We start from the raw sequence: 23,573 nt of genomic DNA on the forward strand, positions 1-23,573 counted from the left end.
CTGCAAAGAAAGCTTTTGGTTACCAGGTTAACTGTTGTGGCTTCCCCAAAATAATTCTAGGAGTTGTAATTTCTTAGCAGTGATGAGATTTCTCTATTAGAGAGCCCTTCCCCCATCCCCAATAGAACTATAGCTCCCAGGGGAGGGAGAATGACTATTTAAAGGAGCGATCCTATCTAGATAGGTGGCTGCCTCTGAACTCGGACGGGACCACCTATCCAAAGCAGGGCAGGAGAAGCACGGAGGGGATCATTCCCTCCACTCTTCTCCTGCCCTGCTTTTTCAGCTAGACAGCCGATTGTGACTGTCTAGCCGTGGGAGGACAGAGCGGGAAAGGAGGCTGCTGTACGACACATAGGATGCGTCGTACAGGCAGTTACGATCATCCTGCCCCAGAATGCCCCCAGCCACGCCTCTTTTCAGCCACTCCGCACTCCTCTTGCAAGCGTGGAGGACAGGGCTGTTCCACGCTGCCACCAAGGCAGCGCAGAAGTGGGGGGAGGTCAGTTTCCAGAAAACAGCATATCCTATGGCCATCTAGCTGCTGTCTAGCGGCCATAGGATTGCTCCCTCCATCTCTCATGTAGCCTTTAGTATGATCAAACTGAAAAAGTCCTGTGTTGACATCACTAAAACTTTATAGTTAATTCACTGTAATAACTAGCAGATGCTTGTTCAGTGAATAAACACAGAAGTTGCCCGAAATTAATTAAAATCTGACGAGTACATTAGAACAATTAATATGTAGATACTAGATAGAGAATAAAGTATGTGAAAATTAAATACCACATGTGCAGTCTCATCCTATGCATATTTACTTGGACTGAGTTCATTGGGAGTTACTCCTAAGTAAATATTCATAATATTGCAATCTTAAATTGTTATGCTTCTAATTATATACTTTAATTTTTAAAACTTTTAGGAACGGGGAGGTCTGGAGCCTTATGTGTCTTTTACACAGTTTCATATAGAACTGCATCTTAGTTTGCAAAGTGGTACTAAACTTACATGTAATTGTTTTCAGTAAAATAATGTGAACTAGTTCTGCTAATAAGATTGTGGCTTCCAACCAAGACAACGAACCATGTTAGCACCAGAAGGCAGAAATAAGACAATAAATATTTTTGGCACCGTTTCAAAGCTCCTCAAGGCCAGACATAGACATGTAAAAGTAATAGCAAGAACTACAAAGATTATAAATGATATAAAATAACAGTTCGTAATTCATACAATCATGTTAAATAGGAGACTTATAAAGTGATTTCTGTAACAAGATCCATATGTAAAATATTGCCATGTTTCAGTTAAAAATAAAAATTAGAATGCCACTTAAATGCACATTTTTATCTTGCTAGTCATTGCTTTATATTTAGATTTAGAAATAAAACTTCTTCAAACTACACACACACAAAATCAGTTTTAAGGGCTAAAATGTTAAATTCAAGAGTTCTGCACCACAGTTGTTCCTGTTAGTGTTTAAAATAACTTATGATAAATCTTGCATGATTTTAGAATGCGTTGTTTCTGCTACAAGGCATTTTACCAGGCTGTACTCATATCATGTGAGCAGCTTCTGTGTGCCCAAGGCTGATTCCAAACTTTGGTATTGGAAGCGGCGCTAGGCCCCTTGTAAAAAATAAAACATTTTTATTAAACTCAAGTAAAGAAGTAGGCAGGGTGTGGCATTCCTTTTGTAAACGTGTTATAATTTGCATCCGGATCTGATGACTATATGTAGTTTTTGAATTCTAGGCCTGAAGGGCAAAGTTCAGGGAGAGAACATAAAAGTGGAAGGCATCTTGAGAGAAAACAATCAGGTGGTAGATTTTGAGATCCTTCTCAACACTAAGGGCACAATCCTATGCATGTTTAGACAAAGAAAAGGCCTACAACTCCCAGCATTTCCCAGCTAGCATGACTGGCTGGGGAATGCTGGGAGTTGTAGGCCTTTTCTCTGTCTAAACATGCATAGGATTGCACCCTAAAACACCCACTCAGCAAATCAGGCCACTTTATGTACATGGAGTTGCATGTCCATAGCAGGACATAGGAACTGTGTATAGACCATAGGAAATGGTCTGCAATTCTGTGGAATGCATGCGACTCGGAAAAAGCCGGTCTGCTACAGAATCTGCAGGTCAGATTCATAGAAATCCAAACTCCTTTCAATCTGTTATAGATTTCTCCAACTTCCCTAGCAGGCAATGCACCTCTGAATACCTTCCTTGATGTCTGCCAAGGCACCCTATCCCTGGATATATATATTCTTAAAAATCTTACCAGCAGCAGGGAACACTTCAAAATGAAGTGAGACCTCCAGCCACTGCCCTCTTCATTTCCCATGAATGCCTCTGGGCTGCATGTGGGGCTGAAAGACAATCTTAGGAAATGAAGAGGGCAGTGGCTGGCTCAGTAACCAAGAAAAAGGGATCACTGTTGCTGCTGTCTGGTGAACCGAGGGGGGGGGGGCTAAAGACAGCAGTGAGGGGCTAAGAGAGATTTGAGGGGGCTATGAAGGGCAGCGGTTAGTCTGCAGGGGGGTCAGGAAAGCCTGAAGGAAACCAGCGGAGAAGGGGGTAGGGATGCAACCTAGGCTGTGGAGGGTTGTGTGTGTCTAAATGGATGGGGGCTGCTTGTGTGTGAGAAAGAGAAAGGGTTCAAGGATGATCCAGAGAGGGGGGGAAGTTTGGAGGAAACCTGAAAGAGTGTGTGTGTTTGTTTACATGTATGTATGTATTCATGATGGTTATATGCTTCTGTGTGTGAGTGAAATAGAGAGGATGGATGGGAAGTGTAGGGGGTGTGGGTGGGTGTGTGACAGAGAGAGAGAGAATGAGAATGAATAGTAATCCAGGGGGTGAGAGAAAGAGAGAGAGAGCATGCATGTGTGTATGGGTGGCGATCCAGCAGGGGAGAGAGAGAGATGGGGGAATGAATTGGCTGGCAGAGGGCGGGGGGGGGGGGAGAGTGAGAAAAAACATTGCCTTCTGTGAAGTAGGTTTCTGTTGACACAGAAAACTGGGTTCAAAGGAGTTGTTTTGTGTGTTGGGACTTTGACTTAGTCTTTCAGGGAGGTTATTTGTCCTTTGTAACTAGCCACGCCTCCCATAGCAGCCATTTTGTGGCTGTGCCCAAGATAGTTTTTCAAGTTACTAAATGTGCCCAAAAAGGTTGGAGACACCTGCAGTAGTAGGGTGCGTTTGGGTTGGTGGATCACAGTTTGTGTCATGCCTGTAGTAAGTAATCACATTTTCATTTTGACAGCCCTCTTGAATGGGTCTCCTTCCAGATAGTCACCCTATGCACCTTCAGTAAGCACCTGAAGTCTGTATTCAGAATATTTTAGAGAAATTGACTGTTTTCACACCTTCAGATTTGGAGCATATTTTCATATGTATATCAGATACAAGAACATGTGAAAGTGACCAAGAACAGGAAGTTGGAAGATATTCAGTTCCAGAAAAAATATTGTACATTTCAGGCATATGTTTTCATCCCCATTCATCACTGAACTTAAACTTTTGGCAATTGTGTCATCCACATTTATCACTTGGTACAAAAGAAAAACAATAATAGTAATCATCACATCACTTTTACAACTTATTCTGAATGCATTTCCTTAGATGCCAAATTCCACCTGGTTTCTGAATAATTAGCAAACTAGCAAGGTTCTACTGTCATGATTTGTAAGTACTACTTTTTTGTTAATTATAAATGTCTTACATTATACAGCTGGGGATAGCCTTTTAAACAAAATCGCATCCTATGTAATCATTGGAGGGAAATACAGGCACTGTATGCCACAGACCCATTACAAACTATAAATGCATTCTTCCTGACTTGTTTATTTCACTGGACTGGTAATAAATTGGCCCCAAACACAAAACTTCATATGAAAACAACAGAACATACCAAAAACATAAAAATACAACTGTATACATTACATTTAGAGTAACCCCAAACTACTAAGCAGTATTCTTCCATAAAACATCTTTATAATGTAAGGGGAAATAATGCATCATATAACTGACACGGCAGGCAGATTGGCATTTAACTTGGCTCATCTTTCAGTTAAACAAAATTCAAATGTCCCTGGGGAAGACAATGCTAATACCAAACATAACTGTATACGCTTTGCATATGAAATTCAATTTTAGCTTTAGCGGGGCCCATAAAATTGAAAACTGTACTATAAGGCCAATAACCTTTAATCAAATTATATTGCACAGGGAGAGCTGGGCATTTTGGTTCTGTGCATTTTGCCCAAGTGCTTCATAGTAGGTCTCAAGTCCTAAAACATACATTTTCTGTTGGTGTTTTTTATGCAGTTTTACAGAATGCTTGGTAGATACCATCACTTTTCTTTTATTACAAAAGGGGCTGTACTAAGTGGGAAAGCGCCTCATTTGCAGCTGACATAAAGCATTTAGGAAAAGAAGAGATTGCCTCTCCTCACAGAGAAGCAAAACTTACTTTGTATGGATCAGATTCTTCTAACGTGTACCAGTGGGTGATTAACCCTTGCTTTCTATTAGAAGTAAGCATGCTATTTTATTTATCTCCTCACCCCATGATTGACTCCTAAATGCATTGGCCCTAATCTGAAAAAAAACCTTGCACAGATGTTTCGCAATCCTAAAAGGATTTTGGACTTGTTTGAGTCGGACACGACTGAACAACAACAACAATAAAAGGCCACACTTCCCCAAGCAATGAGAAATTAGAGGGGCAGGGTGACCTGGATTTGGTTTCCTTTGGAAGAGACAGCATAGGATCTTCTTGGTGTTTTTGAAAAATTGCTTTATTTACAAATATTCAAATATTTTGTTTGTTATAGAGCATAAGCAGCAGGTAGTCCAACAAGGCTGGCCCTGTATCCTAAAATTCTCCAAGTCTTCAGTTAACACTTTTCTTCCCTTTCTCTCAAATACCGATGGTTAACACTACAAGAGAGATCTTTAGCTCTCTCCTATCAAGCTCCACTGAAGAATCGTGAACCCACCATCCCGGGCTATTAACAAGCAATCTCTCTAACAAAGGAATTATCACTCAGCAGCCAGCAACAATCTCTTTGATTAGTCTGAAGTCTTAATATCACATTCTTCTAACAACAACATTAAAGGAATTATTTCATGCCTGTTGGTTGTTAAATTTACCAATAAATGAAATTCTGTGCACAGATAAGATTACTATTTATAATTTAATACTAATAATATGTATATGGGGTGGGGGTGGTTCCTAAATGCTCAAAGCAGTTTACAGTTACAAAAGTACAAAATATCTTGAGGGAGCCTAATGGGGTGGGGGGCACAACAGGCAGCCCAATGAGGACTAAGCATGCTGACTTGTGGATAGGAAAGAAAAAACTAGGGACAGATGGAATGGAGTATCCTAGAAAAGGGCTTGACCAGGTGGCTGGAACCCTGAAGACGAGCACTCCACATCACAACACTTTTTTAAAGATTCTACTTGCTACTACAAATAGTAAGTATAGTATGTGTTTTCTAAGTTTTTAAAGAAGTTCACATACAGTGCCTCATGTCATGCTGAGTTTTCATTTTACCTTTGCAGCATAATTGCTGCTGAGATGCCAGATTGCTTGAGATCCAAGCTGCATGTGGGCTGACATTACCTTAAACATATCAGTGCAACCACCCTGAAGCAAGTGGTTCTGTTGGGACAGCTAACACTGATCTGCACCGTGTGGAATGTGCTGCTTTTACATAGCTCTCAACACTGTAATAGCAATATGGGATTTGTATCCTTACAACAAATATCCTTGTAAAATAAAACAGGTGTCAGAATAGCTGTAGTCACAGAGGGCAGAGTTCTTTTTACTTGCATCCAAATGCCTTATATGAGTAGATCAATTCCCCATTGTTTAATTGAAAGATGCCAAGGCACAAGTCCACTGAGGAACTTCATTCCTGGCTCAGAATGCCCTGTTCCATCATCTCAAGAAATAAAGTCAGTATGTGTAGAGATCATGGCCGCCTCTGTTGTGGCACTGCAGTTATTGAACTCCCTTTTTTGGAGCCCAATTCTTTATTTGTTTAGAAGGCAGGTTACAACTTTTCCATACAAGCAGGCATTCGATTTGACTTGATGTGACCTGAGTTAATTTAAATATCATTTGTTCTGATGATGATGTTATTTTGTCAGTTTTACTATATTTTTATTGTCATTTGATGCTCTTAGCTGCCTTGAGTTTCCTTTAAGAATGAAAGTTAGGGTGTACATTGAAATAAATGAATACATATCTGCCCGAACATGCCGATGAAAATGCAGGTTGACCTAGGCAGCTCGTTAAGAAGGAGTTAAAAAACACATTAAAAAAAAGTTCTTTCAAAGATTCAGGTAGATTCTCCAGCCAGCCTGTAAGTATGTGCACGCGCGTACTCAGCCTGTGTAAAAGTGTGATATAGGACAATCTGTTTCCAGGACTGATACCAGATTATGAAATAGCAGCCGTGGCTCAACATGGTTGAGCCTGTTGTCATCTTAAGCATGGCCACCCTGAACCCCCAGTTCTTTCCCCCTCCGCAAGTTCTACATGAAATTGTGCCACCCAAGAGATCCGCTCAGCAGTATGCAGATTCTAGAACTAGCTGGACTACTTTGACTGCATCCACGGCCCTTCTGAACCACAGAGTACTGGGGCTTGGTTTTCCCATTTGTGAATATAGATTACAGGACAGGAACTCTTTCTCTCTTCACAGACATAATCACATGTTTTTTTATTGAAGATAATGTCCATTAAGGGGAGTTGGTAATAAGCTGGCTTACATGTTGAAGAGTTTTGCCTTTGAAATGAAGATAAAATGATCCACCCAGCTGCAGACCGTTAAGACCCTGAGCCCTAGTATGAAAGGGTGGGGAACATTTAATGGGTGTTTATGGCTTGGGAGAATCAGTTCCTCCTTTAAATGAAAGAAGTAGCAGAAGGGAAAAGTCCATGATAAAAGACAGCACTGGACTCGGAGAAAGGCCTCACACGCAGAATATCTGTTATCAGGATAACACAGGATACTGCACTGTCTGAACTCTTCGAGACAAGAGAAGGGAAATTGCTTTTATTAAAAACTTATTTTAAAGAATTCTATATTATATTTGTACATGCTAGCAAAGGGTCAACAGAGAAGCATAGGAGTCAACACCAAATATTTCTCCATACGAATGGCTGTATTAATATAAAATTAAATGTTTAGGAGGCTTAAGGTGAGAATTCAGGGAATAGTATTTTTGCCTTAAAACAAACAAACAGGAAATGCTCTTTAGGCCTTTTATATAGGAGGTTCTGCATTTGTGAGGGATAATTTACTCTAAAATATGTGGGCAACAAGCCTACGTTCTCTAATTGAGTAGTTTGCTCGTAACCCCAGGCCATTAGGTGAATGTAAACTGTTACAAGCTTAGCAAGAAAATAGTCCCATTAGGATTTTGTATTTGTATGTGGGTTTGGGGTTCATGTAACTGTTTCCAAATTCAAGTATTAATGAAAAGGCCTTTTTTTCTCATTATCTGCAATACCTCCTTTGAAATACCTACACTCAAATTAGGTCGAAGGATTTGTGTTCCTTCTCAAGATTGGGGGGGGGGGGCTAGTAAGTGGAATAATGTATTTCCTGTGTTAGCCATCTAGGAAAAATAAGGATCATGTCGGCAAAATTTGATAAATACTATGGGAAAATATCGCGAATGGGTTAAGAAAAGTATAGTCCTACCAGAAATAAAAATATACTCCTTGCATGCATTATGGGTAGTTTTTATTAGCTAATTATTAGATAGATGTAAGTAACATGGTTTGCTCGCATTCTCATATTCCTGAAAGGACAGATATAACTACGTATGTGTGTTTAATCCTGCAATCATTATATTTTATGTTTGTTTCCATATAATATGGCTCTATTATTAAGCAGTTTATTCTCTGTCTTATTTTCAAGTTTATTTCAGCCAACCTTTTTTGTTGTTTTTGTTCTCACTATTTTTTTTTAAATACTTGTAATGTTTGATAACTGTAATCCTAAACACATAAGCCTCAGTCCAGTCTACCATGGGCATAGCATCCATTTTCAGAGGGATCCCATAGGGCATAAGAGAACACTATTTCCTCTTGCCTCCCTGCCACCCCCCCCCAGCCCCTGCCGGTGATGTGTGGGTATGGGCATACATTATAAGTAACCTGCAAAGCTTTGCAGGGAATAGGAAGCCAGTACACGCTACTGATATCTCCCTTGAGCCCTCCCCATTCTGTTTAGCCAAGGACAGAGATATGAGAGATGCAGGACCCCCAGCCCCATTTCCCTATCATGGTTTGAGGCACTGAGTCCTCACACACATTGCAAGGGGAAGAAGGCGAAAATAGCATTCTGTTATATCCTATGGCAGCCTTTCCCAACCTGGTGACATCCAGATGTTCTGGACTACAATTTCCATCATCCCTGACCATTGAGCATGATGGGAGTTAGAGCTCAAAATATGGACTGCACCAGGTTGGGGAAGGCTGCCCTATGGGAATCGTTCTGTACAGTGGATTGGATCAACCCCATTAAATGTAATGGAACTTACTTCCAAATAAGTTTACATAGAGGTAATTCAAGCATCCCAGGCATTCACATGGTACAGTCCTCTCATGCAGCCATGCTGTTTCAAAATAAATATAATACACTTATTTGAAGGATGTGGAAAATTTAGATTGTCAGGGAGAAGGCTATAATAGCAGTCTTCCCTCTGATGTGTAAGCTTGCCACTCACAGAAAATTTTTGCTGAGGGATGTTGGCAGATAATTATTGAATTGTTCTTCACAGCGTGTAGAATCAGGTGCTACATTGAAGTTATACATTCTCGGACTTTACCACTTCAGATTACACATGGGAGATAAGACTTGTAAATTCCCCCACCATAAACAGCTTTCTTCACATGGTAAACTAGTTCCTAATGTGCTAGGTTTCTATATGCAGGGAGGGATTGGTTGGTTTGCTTGCTTGCTTGCTTGCTTGTCTGTCTACATGGGGGAGCATTCAAAGATATGACCCCCACCTGCATTCCAGAATTCTATGACCTCATTCTGAATACTGTATAGAGAGGGTGACTGATCCGCAGTCCAAAATGATACAGTAGCTTGAAAGAGCAGGATCACATGAAGAGGGCCTGCATGTTTGAACTGGATTGTAACCTTAGGGCACTTGAGCTTAGGTTTCATTGCAATCTAAGTAGTTTACCCCAAACTGTTGTTGTTGGATTAGGATGTTAGGATCACAACCAACTAAGCCCACTTTCTTGGAAGCCAATTTCATTTGGGGTCATAAGACTTGCTTTCAAGTCAATAGGCTTGGCATTTACAGTAGTCGAGAGGAAGAGGAAGAAACAAGAAGGAGCTAAATAACTGGAATTACAAGTGCAACAACTTGCTGAGTGAGCTTTTTACAGTTATGGCACATTCCTTCCAGAAAGGATGAAAGGAGCTGCATCTACAGACGGCAGATGGTTCCGAAAATGAACTTGCACGTTTGAAAATTAATCGTGTTGAGGATACAAAAAGAGTGAATGGATTGTCAACTGCATCTGCTTGAGAGTCGCCTTGAATCTGCAGTCCTTCCACTTTTCTCATTTGAAGTCGTGCAGCGTCCCAACTCCACCTCTTCGTTTTACCTTTCCACGACAAGTCTTGAAGGAGTCCCTATAGAGATTTAAGACTGGGGAGAAAAGTCTTTGTTAGACAGTAACATTCTTAGGCAAAATACTGACCAGAAGAAGAAGAGGTGAAAAGTAACAGACATTTTGTACGTTGTTTCTTACATGGCTTGATACCTTCCAATGCTTGGCCTAAACTCCCCCCTCCTCTTCTGTCTAGCCTTTGAAAACAGTAGTGCACATATCAATACAATGATCAGAGGCTCATTTACAAGCTGCCTCGTTTTCTACAATAGCCTCTAAATAAGAGATTCTTCCTGGAGCTGCAGTGATTGAATTTTCAATCATTCATTAATCACTTTCAATGTTATCAGCTTAACTGGTGTCAGGGCTTCAGCAAGATCAGCACCTCCTGCCATTACTGGCTCCGCCAGTACTGCAAAGTCTTTCTATATTCTCAGGAGGATGGTGTTCAGGCATTATAATCTTAAGGGCTCCATGTTCTGGAGGGTTTTTTTTTTAATTGCTGTGAAATAAATTAAAAGCACCAGTGTGCTTTGAAATTATACATTAGGTTTCCAATTATTTATTAATTGAAACAGTTTTACCCTGCCTTCCTATCACAGATTTTTAAAAAAATGCAGCAACAAAGAATGATAGGGTTGGAACCCAAATTTTTCTCTTGTGAACAGGAGGAGCTTCCATTCACAGAAGGAGAATTCTGTTCCAGAAGGGGTCTTTCCATGGGTGGGTGAGACTCTCCTTCTGTGAACAAAGTGAGAACTTTGGATCTAACCCAATCAAAACAATTACACAGCTAGAAAGAGTTGCATTTTTTCAACAGCAGAACAACTTATGAGAAGCTGAGCCACTAAAAGGCCATTTAAAAGCCATTTAAACCCTTTGGAAGTCTAGATAAAGAAGATTGTTTTTACCCAGCACCTAAATTATATCAAATTGGTCATCTGGTACACCAATAAGGGGAGAGCATTCCATAAGGTGCTATCACTATGAAAGCCCTCTGAAGGTGAGGGCATCTTCTCTGTGTATAATGGAGCCTTGCTTGTGTGACATACACACATTGTCCTGCATGAGCAAGTTTCCCTGGCTGATTCAGCAGAGGGGTAGCTGTATCTGTTCCTTTGTGCAGATGATGAACACAATAATCACTGGACTCTCCATAAAATATCTATGCTGCTTGTAAACACTAGGTCGTTTTCAAGATTTTACTTTGAACCAGAATTATGCTTTTTAAAATTAAAGCTAGAATTCTCAAGATTAAAACTATGAGACCAGATTCTTTTCTTGATGAGTCAAATTCTATTCATCATGGCACATCAGTGATCATATCAATTTTTTACATCTACAAACTATGAGATCTGTATCAAGCATTAAGCTGTCAAGTGATTTAAAAAATGTAGTTGGTTTATCATCTGCCTTTTAAATTATTGTTTAATTGATTAAAAAAAACATAAACAAGCTTAATTCTATCCCCAAATAATCTTTGGGTGGTTCTTGAATAAGCCATGTTCCCCCTTCCTGAAATTGCATGCTGGAAAGTTGTGTTTGTTTTTAATTAATAAATGCTAAATTTACACACCTACATACTAAGAATTTATTCAGCACACTGGGGATGGAAAGTGACCTTGAGAATAAACAGGTTTTCAGGATTGTAAACTGATTGTAACCTGATAGGCAGGGTTTGGGGATCTAGGTTTTTAACTTTAATTAGGAGGTAAAGATACCAATATCTGCACAAATGCAATCCCATCAATTTACCAGAATTTCTAGTTTTAAGGAATTTCCAGCACTAAGGGAAGAGAAGCAGAACAATGGCCAGGAAAAGAGCCAGTATTTACCAATCACATTACATCTAGAACATCCTTAATTAGATGCATGATTATGGAGGAGGAAACCAGTTGGATTATGGATGAGGAAACCAGGAAATTGACATTCCACGGGACACAATGTGATTGCACCCACCACCTTATTTGAATACTAGTAGCAGACTCCATGAAAAATGGCTGACACGGATCCAACTGCTGAATTACACGCTCAGGGGGAAATAGGACTTAAATAATCACAAAACATGTCCACTAAATACCCGTGTACCTAGCATACAGGTACAGGATTTCTGGCTCTAGGCCAGAGAATAGAACAACAGGATCAAAGCCAGGTTTTATAGACATATTTAATTATGTATTTCTGGCAAAGCAATAAAAACTATAATGCCTACCCTGCTCACAAAAAGGACATTGTTTTGTCATGGTCTTTCTTGTAAATTCTTTGTGCATGACTCACAGTGTCACTTTACTTGCAATTCTTAGGCAAATGTCAGCCCTGCACTGGCTGCATGAAAGTGTTATAGAGGTTAATCAAAAGCAAATGTGCATTAAAATAATATGTATCATTAAAAGCCATTTTCTCCATGAGGTGGAAGTTGAATGATGCTAAGTTTTGAGATTTGTGGATAAAATTACTCTCTAGGCCTTCTCCTGAATTGGTGGCACAGAATGTAGTAATTCCAGAAGGCAATTAATTACCCTTTTGTTTTAAGCAGATCCAGTATACTTGTGTCAGAAAACAGAAGGTAACTATCAAAATATTCTCTTTTCAGTGGCAGAAAACAGTCTTTTTTCCCTGAAAATTGAAAGTAGTGTGATATTATTGTCCATGATATACCCACAGTTTAAAACTGTAAAAGTTCTGAATGGAGACATTAGTGAGATAAGTGTGCACTCCCTGGCAGGGCCAGCCCTACCATTAAGTAGAGTGAGGCACTTTCCTCAGGTGGCGGATGCTAGAAAGCAGCAGCGTGATGCAGCCTTCCCGGCCCCCCTAACCTAGCCTGTTGCCTTCACTTGCAATGGAGGGTGCTGTCCCATCAGCAATTTTCAAGGAAGATTCAGCTGTCAGTCTAGTACATAGAATATGAGGAGGCATCATCTTGTCCTTCACCTCAGGCAGCAAAATCTTGGGCCAACCCTGTATCCTGGGCAATAATGGCTCTATCACACCGCCTTCAACTCAGCTCATGCCCCTTCCCTCCAGCATCATCTTCTATTTTCCTTCATTACTTTGCCATAGGAAATGCTTTTAGCAGGAAAAAGTGTTGGGGAAGTAGGACAGAGGCCTGATCCTACAAGGCCCAAACCTACAAAACCCTATATCAGCAGAGACTCGGTTAGGTTGGGGTGTAATTGACGCTGTGCAAGTGGAGTGACACAAGCTTTGGCAGTGGCATTAGTGTGCACTCCTGGCTGGGCCCACCCTACCATTAGGCAGAGTGAGGCAGTTGCCTCAGGCAGCAGATGCTAGGGGGCATTAGTGTAATGAAAGCTTTTATGCTGCAGAGAAATTAGGAATGGTGGGAGTGGGACCACTCCCTATCCAAAAGAAAAAAAAATCAGCCAGCACTGAGCCAGCTACTTTTACAGTGCAAAATTTATGCAAACCTACATACCAGAGCTGTAGCTGCAGTGTGGCCTCTGGTAGCTTGTCTGCGCCCCCTACCACCACTGAATCTTCAGCTTTAATTTAAAATGGTAAGTCTTGAGACCTTTTAAAATGGTACATCTCGAGACCTTACCAGCCCATCCCAAAAGTGTGCTGGTATTAAGTAGGTCAGTAAGAAGTTAATTTGCTCCCACCTCCCGTTTTCTAGCCAAGGAGTGCAAAGGCACAGAGAGAAATGCCAAGTACTAGGTCCTTATATTTAAACACACCGGGCTATGTGTATTTGGGTTCTGGCTGCTCTGCTTCGATTCTGTGCCATCTTTGGCCCATTTATCACTACATTTCTGGCTACAAACCTACCGCATTTTAGTTGTTACTTGCTTCCTCCAAGGAGCTCAGAAAATGTTGGCCTCACAAACATCCTGTGAGGTAGGTTACGCCAAGAGATCATTGCTCTGGCCCAAACCACCCAGCAAGCTTCGTAACTGAACGGAAATTTGAACCTTGGGTTTCCGCAACTGTAGCCACTGAACTATACAGGCTCCCTGAAATACTTGACTGATGTATCTATTGTGAAGGGGGATGTGGTGACTGATGCACAGAATGGCAGGAATGACTAACAGCACGTAGTGTAGCCATGTGCTCTACTTTACAGATGACAAACCTCTGTTTGAAGGGCTGTGTCACTAGAGATAACAATGGGGATTCCTCTCCCCACCTCCTCTCCAGGCCTCAGTAGGCTCCGGGGGTGAGAGCTTGGAGAAGGGTTGGGACTTTAAGAGCAGGAGGGGTCCCATAGAGGAAGCCCACAGGCCAGATGGGGAGCCTCTTCCAGATTAGGCTCACAGACCAGAAGTTCCCTATCCCTGATTTAGAGCAAATATTAATAATTATTTTCTAGTTCTCAAAATCGCATACCTCCGCCCACAATTTTTATTTTCAATGCATTCAAAATCTAGCAATATGTTTTTAATCTGTTGGGTATATATATGGATTAAAATTTGATTTAGGCTGTTTGTCATCTGAGCTCACTAGTTCAGAAGAATAAACCAACGGGACCTGTTTCCATGTAAATGTTTTTAGGATCAAGTTCCCAGTCCTATTGAAATTAATGGAACTAATTTGGCTTACATTCAAAGACTTTGATTTAGACAGTGCCTTTTTACACATACTATTCATGTTTTCATGCATACTACTCATGTTTTGTCATTACTTGATTTTTTTTTTCAGACTGCAGATAAATGAAACTGTGGATTGCCTAAATTAAAAAAGTGAGTGACTTGGATCTACCTGATGATGTAACATTCATGAATTCTTCTCAGTGATACACAGATGGGACCTCATCATAGCCAAACAAAACCCAAAACACACAGCCTACACCCTTCATGTTAAATTGGGGGGGGGGGTGCGGAATCTAATAGGAATAGGCAAAGAGAATGGGGAGTGTTTTAAAAAGTCATCTTGGAAGAGGGACAGACAGCTGAGAAAAGAAAATAGGCTTTTAATTGTCCTTTGCCTATTCATGTGCCAGTTGTACTTTAAAAGCAGTTTGTGAAACTCCATCCACTTCTAATCACACTTCTAGTGTTAAAATTGGGATAGATGATTGATAGATAGATAGATAGATAGATAGATAGATATTGATATATCCAAATCAAAACATAAATGGATGAACCACTTACAGATCTTGGCTTGAATGGACCGCTTCAGTTGGGCATGGCCCTAATTGTTTGTTAGATGGGAAAGTAAGAGTTATTTTACTTTGAAAGGCAAAACATCTGCTTGCTGGCAGAACTACACCATTGGAGCCAAGCCAAAGGGGTGCCATATACAAAGGTGGAGAGGTGTCCTACTTAAAATAGGACAGTCCTCTATTTGAAGAACTGCCCAGTCCAAGTCTGGTTTAAAGGCAGAGAACCATAAGAGAGAAGGGAGAGTCTGGAAGGGTCCTTGAAGTTGTCCATCAACAGCAACTGAGCAGGCACACAAGTCATCTGGTCACAGCCTTTCCCACTATGAGATGTACTTCTATTTAAATTGTAGTAATGATTTCTAAATGTGCATCTATACGTATAAATTAGCATGTGCAGATTTGATGCAAATCTATCCCTCTTTTTTGGTAATGCTTTTCCTCTCTTTTGACAATATGTAAGTGGCCAGCCTAATAATACACAATATATTAGGACCAGGTCACAAGGTTTCTTTGCTCTTTAATTTAGTTTCGTTTAGTTCATTACTTTTTTGTCCTAGTTTTCTATATGTTATATTCAAAGCAGCATACAATATTAAGTCATCTTCCTGACCGTTAGAGCAATACGACAGTGGAACCAATGACCTAGGGAGGTGGTGGGCTCTCCCACACTGGAGGCATTCAAGACGAGGCTGGACAGCCACCTGTCAGGGATGCTCTGACTTGGATTTCAGCACTGAGCAGGGGGTTGGACTCGATGGCCTTGTAGGCCCTTTCCAACCCTACTATTCTATGATTCATCCATTTAAACCAAGCTGCAATTCGCAACCCAATCCTATCCATGTTTGCATATAAGCCAGCATAATAGATTTACTTTTAAGTAAGCTGGCATAATAGCGCAACCTTTGTGAGAAGTATAAAGGTAAAATGAAAATGGTGTGAGATTTTTACAAATAAATTAAGGAAAACAAAGAAAATAGGAATCCAAGAGACACAGTTGGGAAGTGTTGTAGCCAAGGGGCAATGTATTTTAAAGCAAGATGAACCTAACATTTTTTATTTGGTCACTCTATTGCAAGAATTTAATTTTAAATTAAAACAAGGCTTTTAATTAATTTGATGAATAACACACTTTGTGTTGGATCCCCTGTGGTATGTGTTTTTATATGTAATTCAATTTATTTTGAGCTGTTCCCACATCTCAGGTTATCACTAAGTCCCAGACTCTGAGCTGAGAGCTGCAATTAAAGAGATTGTCTGGAGGCGAAGCTGGAAGTTTGGATGCTGGGTAAGAGAAGAGAGAGGCCTTTGCTGCTGCTTTGGGAGGCACCACCATCATTTTGTCTTAAATCCATTTTCAAGATGATAACTTTAAAATAGTAATCAGGGAAATAATTCAAAATATTGATTGCTTCGTATGAGGTTAACAAGTTAAACCACATTACAATAAATGGAGATTATTTGATGTTTGCTAGCTATCATTTCCTCCAGTTTATTAATTTACATTTGATTGTTATCTTTCCACGTGAGAGCCAGAAGTTAGCAGCTTGATCCACACACTAACCATTTAGGGAAGGTGGGGTTCTTTGCCAGGATCCCATGGGTACTACTCTTGCCATTGTTAGTGGCCCAAGTTGGAGGATAACATTTACTTGTGTGAGTGTCCATGTGTCCCGCTGTCCCTTCCATAGAATTCTGTCAGCGGACATGGTCATCTAGCCAATGAAGCAGCAGCAACCAAAGCATTCTAATGATGTAGGAACTGGATATATACACTTAGGATAGAATAACTTCCACTGATTTCAGCAAGACTAATAGTGCACTTGCATCCAAGTTTAAAAAGGTAAAGGTGTCCCCAACCAGTCGTGTCCGACTCTAGGGTGTGGTGCTCATCTCCATTTCTAAGCCGAAGAGCCAGCGCTGTCCGAAGACGCTTCCGTGGTCATGTGGCCGGCATGACAGAACACCTGAACACCGAGGTGCACGGAACGCTGTTACCTTTCACGCTGTTACCTTTCACGCAGCACTCGGGTCTCGAACTGCTGACCTGCCGACCTTCCAGTCTGCAGTTCAGCGTCTTAACCACTAAGCCACTGCGGCCCCTCCATACTAAGAATGCAGCCCAGAGAAAGTTGAACATGAATAACACTGCAGTCCTATGTATATTTACCTGGGAAGAAGTCCCATTTTGCAGAGAGGGATTTAGTTCTAAGCATACAAGTTTAGTTAGAACTAAATCCCTCTCTGCAAAATGGGACTTCTTCCCAGGTAAATATATATAGGACTGCAGCATTATTCATGTTCAACTTTCTCTGGGCTGCATTCTTAGTGCATCTGGATGGTCTTCCTTTTTTCCCATCCCACATGTGCTTAAGCTCTTTAAAATGCTTCTGCTTTGTAATGCTGAATCAAGGTAAGTACCAAGTGGTTTCATCTGTATTTAGGACATGTTTGCATTCAGATCATCCTTGGGTTTTTTGAACCTCAGTTGAAGTTAATTTGAGGCAAATATAGACTATCCCACAGGAAACTAAAATATAGAAATGAGTCAGAGATTAAATGAGATTATATGCTGGTTTTTTAAGTTGCAATTAAACAGTCTACAACTTCACTTGTAAATATCAGACTTTAAAGGATAAAAAGTCAGTGCAGTGCCTGCTTCCTTCTGTAAAAATGTATTGCAGCAACACAAGTTTTTGCCAATTGTAGTGGGGGGGGGGGAATAAATCACTAATTGGATGCTTTCCAACTATAGACCGTGTTCTTGCCACTATATATCATATGTTTCTGAGTAAATGTAGAATTTGATTCCAACATTAGTAGAAACCAGGTGTTGTGTAGAAGAGAGCATATTTTCCCTCAGAAGGTAAAAACCCTTTGCAAGGTGTTGTCCTGTATCAGGTGACAATCCTGTACATATCTGTTTAAAAGTAAATGAGGCTTACTTCTGAACAAACATACTTCTAATCTGGCTGATGGTTCTAATGAAGCTAATTGGACTAATGCCCCAATCCTAAACCAATTTAGTTGGAAGGAAGGGAGACCAGAATCAGTTATTTAGAAATGGATTGTCAACCCGGACATTTCAGCTTGACATGTGCTGTGAATTTGACTACTAGACTGTGATTGTAAACATCTGAGCTGAAAAAAACAAACTCAGTCTGGCTCAGTTTCCCAATTCCATTTCAACTTTTTAAATTTTGACCTTTAAAACAATGAAATTCAGCTTTTAGGGATTTTTTTTTAAAAAAAACTGCACAATGCACCCAAAGATAAATATTTAATTTCAACAGGTGAGATATGCAACCTGATCCTGCCTATGTTTACTTAAAAATAAGACCCATTAAAGGTGTGGCTTCTCAAGTTTATACCAGGGCTGGCCAATGCAGAGGCTTTGTACTGCCTGCCAATTGCAGGGCTGATGTTAAATCCCAAGATTTCCTTCTGTGCTGGAATAAGGCTCTGAGACCTGAGCATGTGTGATCCATAGATGGCCCTAACATTGGGCAGAGTGAGGCAAACACCTTAAACAGTGGAGAGCAGGTGTGAAGTTTTGGATGGCAGAGTTGTGTGTACCACATGGCCTGTCCTGCACCCCCTGAGCTAAACTACTGCCCTCAGGTATGGTGGAGGATGTTGTCCTCAGAAGTCCAGCAAGGTAATTTTAGGCCCTAGACTAAACGATCTTATGAGGTGTGGGGGGCTTTAGATGGCTATGTGTATTACTTCAGTTGTGAACCACACAACTAGTATTTCTCTCCCCACTCCAACTGCCATTCCATGCTTCACAACTGATTCTATGTTCCTGACATGTTGGGGCAGAAAACAACACCCCAAAACCAAAACCAATAAAACCTATTTGTGAAACCTGATCAAAGAGAAATAACTCTGGGTATGTGCAGTTTCACATTTTAAACTCACTTAAATCATAGCAACATCATGACTACATATGAATAAAGTAGAGTTTGCTTCTACTGCCTTGATGCTAAACACGTTTACTTGGGAATAAGTGCCAGTGTGTGTAGAAAAGTCGAATATATTTTAAAAGTAAAAATAATACAATGAGCATCTGTAACTGTGTACATGTCCAATCAGCTGTCCCCAGACTATGGCCCTGTTCAGGCATAACACTAAGCCATGGTGGTTAGCAGTTTTGAGCTAACCATGTTGGCTTAGCATGATGTCTGAACAGGCATCTGTCCCAACCATGGTGGTTTATTAACCACGGACAAACCGCATTCACTAACCACTTGCTGCAAGTTGGTTAGTGGGCTATACCATGGCTTAGTGTGATGTCTGAACAGCCTCAGTGGTTAATTGTCAGCTGTCATAAAGCTCCGCAGCAAGAGCAGTCAAAGATAGAGTAGCCGCCAAGCACCAAAATGGCCAGCAGCACCAGGGACCAAAATGGCTGACAATGCAAAGGCCGCTGGGCTGCATAACTATCTATCTGGAGGACATGTAGTGAATTCATGTATCTGATAAAGGGGAAACAAGGACATTAATACACCCCTGAGATTAAACTTTAGCTCAGTTTCCTACCTACGTACCCCATCTCCTTTTTTAATGGTGGGGTTTCATGCTGCATAGCCATCTGCAGTGGATCCTAAATGAAAAGTGATGAGCCCCAGAGAGAAATGACTCAACCCTCAACTATATAATCCTGGTCCCTATTTCTCCCTCCTCTGCAGATATCTTACAGATTTCTTTTTTCTCAAATATATCAAGCAAGCGTCTTTAAACAGAATTAACAAATTGCAGTGGCATGGTGGTCCATTTGGAAGTGCAGGTCATCGTGACAGTCCCCATTGCCCTGCCCCCAAGGAGAGGCCGAAAAAGCAGGCCGCTGTGCTGAGCCATATCAACAGATCCATTCTAGCAGTTTTCATCTCTACTAAGAGGAGGTCATTTGTAAAGCTAACAGGTCTTAACTGCCCATTCAAGACCAAACCAACCCAAATTACTGTACATTTCTTCAATATAATAAAAGAAAGAAAAGAACGAAAGAAACAATATATTATTGCTGGGAAAATTCATCTCTTCCCAGCTACTGTGAGGATTGCAGCTAAGCTCAAGAGGGAACAGGGAACTCTGAGAGGGGTGGCCGATGGCATAGCGTCCCTGCTAATCAAAAAATGCCAGTGCTCTGTCCCTGCGAGCCCTGGCTCCAGTACACCATTGACAATTTGGCTAAAGGAGTGTCATGCATACACATGCACATACACAGGGGAAAGAGGTGCCCTCACCAAAGGCCAGGTGGCCCCAAGAGAGCAAGCCTTCTCAGCTGTGGGGCCTCTTTTGTGGACTGCTCTCCCCAGGGAGGCTTGCCTAGCATCTACACTGTTGTCTTTTTGGTGCCAGGCAAATACCTTTCTTTTCACCTGGACATTTTAGATTTTCTGGCTGGTTTTAGAGAATTTGTATTATTTCCTATGCTGTTGGTCATCTTTTGTATTGTATTTTATTCTTTTAGCTTTTTATAATCCACCCAGAATACTTTTGTTATGGGCTGGATTACAAATATAACAAATAAATCAATGTCCAGAACTGACACAGGCAAAAATGCAGGAAACTGGTTGCAGGGCTCCTCTAGCTACAGAATCCTCTGATCTCCGCTTGGAGGTTTTGGGAAGCATTGCAAGGCCCTGGGACAGAGGCCCTAAATCAGGGTAAGACACCACTCTTTCTGTTGTTCTGTTTAGGCTCCAGATGTCCTGTGACACTACACACCAGCCTCCCCAAATCTCGTGTCCTTCAGATGTTTTAGACTCCAACTCCCATCAGCAGTAGCCAGCATGCCCAATGGCTAGGGATGATGAGTTGTAGTTTAAAATATATTGGAGGGGGGAATCAGGCTGGGGAAGGTTGCCACATACTTTCCAAAGGAGTTTATTTTTTACATAGAAAATTTCACAGATGGAAAAGGTGTCTTGGCATTTTAGCATCCAAACTCAAGGGGATGGAGGGGCGGCAGATCCAAAATCCATTATTAGATGATATTTTTATTAGGGCCAACGAAAATGCCACAAAAATTATGCAAGCTTTCAAGTTCTCCAGAACTCTTTATCAGGCTAAGTGCTACAATGGGCAGGGGATGGGAGAAGAAAGAGAAAAGTTCAGAATTAGGCCAGGTCTTGTGGCCATGAGATCCGCATTATAGGCTCAGTTCCCAAATGGTGATAACATGGTGACTACAGACTGAAAGAGTTACTGGTAGGTGTTGCAGATATCAGATAACACCTAGCATTCTGGGACAGCCTGTTTTGGACTACAACTCCCAGCATCCCTAATCACTGATTATGATGGCTGAGGCTGCTGGGGGTCAAAGTCCCAAACATCTAGAGGGTACCCGGTTGCTGAAGGCTGCAGTAAATAAAAGAACCTTGTCTTCTCTCAGACATTCAGAAATGAGTCTAAAACACCCAGTCCCCTTTGGCCCCATTTAGAGATGGCTGCACACAGGGTGCAGGGGGTGGGTCTCAGTTAAATGGGAGTTCTGTATTGGTTATGTTAGGGGCAGTGATCAGAGCCACCGCAGCTGTTCAGATCTTTATAGGGACTGAGCAGTGCCACGTCAATCATCTCCCTTCCTTCAGCAGCTGGAGCAGCTGAACTCTTCCTAAGAAATCATATAGCCATCAAGGCTGGCTGATGATATATGGCTGATAGTCAAATTCTGGGATAGGAGGTATGGCCGCCAGACAGGGACTGTATATAATTGACAGTTGTTGCAGCTGGAGAAAGGATGCCAAGGGAAGACATTTCACTGTAATCTCGGATTTCATTTTTGGCCAATGAAAGGCCAGCCGTACCTTGAAGTGGGGCGGGCGGGAGCAGGTGCTGTATGGCATGTATGCAGTGCTAGTCTGGTGTTTCCATACAGCAACAGAGAGTTTAGAGACAAAAGCTTTGCTATATCTCCAGTTTCAAATATACTGTTGTCTGACAAATCAAGATGCTGAAATGACATGAAGCTACTTATATTGCCTGTCCAAAAAAACAAATTAATATCTCGCCATTCCTATTGCCCCTTGGCACCATGTGATCTTTGAAGAAGAACAATGAAGAATAAACTAGCCTCCTGATAAAATGGATCACTTCCCATGATGCATTCCTATGATCTAGTCTGCCTCAATAATGAAGATGGGAGGAGTCTTCTGGGATGGAGGAAGTTTGTTCAATGTCCTTTCCTGAGCTGTCTGAGCTTGATTGCCACCTAAGACAATCTCAGCATTATTCTTGGTCCAGCATTTAAAAGAACACTGAGCTTCTGTAGGCTTTAAAGGGGTTCCTTTCTGCTGGCCTTTCCTTACCAATGCCTGTAACATAGGGCTTTTCTACATGAAGCTTTTAACCTGCCACTTTACTGAGACCTCTGCTTCTGGATTCTCGTGGGATAAAGATTCAATCCTCTACACATGTTTTTCCCTGGGGTTTTTCCTTCTCTGCCTTTCTATATGTTCTATTATATAACCTCTAGGTGGCAATGTAGTACAGTGGAATTGTGCAACTACACTACAGTTTCCTTCCACCATTCTCAGATATACCAAACTTACCTCCATTAAAAAAAAAAGGCTATATTGGTTGCAAAGCACAGGAGAGGCCCTGGAGGAGGATGACATCATGTAAAGCTCCCACAAACTACTATGAGTGAAGAATCACAAGCACACAATAAATGTCTCGTGAAGAAAGGCTTGTACATAGCCATGTTCCAGTCCAGATAGAGGCCTGCCAGCTGCCTGGGACAATCAGAAGACCATTTCAGGTTGGGGGGGGACCAATGGCCTTCCAGATGTTGCTGGACTACAACACCCATCACCACTTGACCATGCTAGCTGGGGCAGATGGGAGTTGGAGTCCAACAACTTCTGGAGGGCGCCAGGTTGGGGGAGGCTGGTGTGTAGTGTCATAGGACATCTGGAACTTAAATTGAACAACATATACAATCCTGTATCTTATACAAGTCCTGTGCCTACTGAAGACCATCTATTTAGCAAATAAATATGATCCTATTTAAAGGAAATTTAATAGACAAAGTATTAAGATCACTAAAAGGTAAAGTTATATGTTTCCTACCAAGTAAAAAAGCCAGAGTGAAATGGCTAAGTACGCTCAGAGTAGTAAACATCTTTAAAACAACTTAAGTAAAAAAAACCCCTACAATAAACTAACTACCCACCTCTTACAAGCTGCAAAACCTGGCCTTCTCTGTAAGCAAATCATTACCAAGCTTGATGGTCTGAACTGAAAAAAAGAAACTGATGGCTTCCTGGCAAGCCTTTTAAGAGTGTAAATCAACCTGGAGAGTTGCTGATGCAGTTTTCAGCACTTTTAAAAGTGGGCAGGGAAGAGAGAAGATTTAATGACTTCGCTTGAAGTCTTCATTGTCAGTTCAATCATATTTTGAAAAATCCAGAACAGAAGAGACCTTCACTAAATGCCTTAACTTGGTACCTTCTTATAAGATTAAAATTAGCTGATGTGATCACACCAGGTGGCTAAAATTATTATTTAGTGTTAGTTCTCTCTCTCTCTCTCTCTCACTCTCATACACACACATACACATATGCATTTGAGGCAATGTGTACCATTTACCTGTATGCAAGCAAATTTGGGGGGTTTCACCCTATGTCTTTAGGATCTGGATGCAAGGGTGCATTCCCACAGTCCTGTGTCATGATATTCAGGTCCTTTTTCCGGATTAGGTTTTTCCCCTTTGATCCACTCTACAGCTTTGCTTTAGGCTTAACTAACCAGAAATATTGGGCTCTGTGGTTTGTTCTCTTCTGTAGA

Source organism: Heloderma suspectum, chromosome 1 (assembly GCF_057233095.1).
Source record: "Heloderma suspectum isolate Gila_16-S chromosome 1, 16-S_ref, whole genome shotgun sequence".
Taxonomy (NCBI): Eukaryota; Metazoa; Chordata; class Lepidosauria; order Squamata; family Helodermatidae; genus Heloderma; species Heloderma suspectum.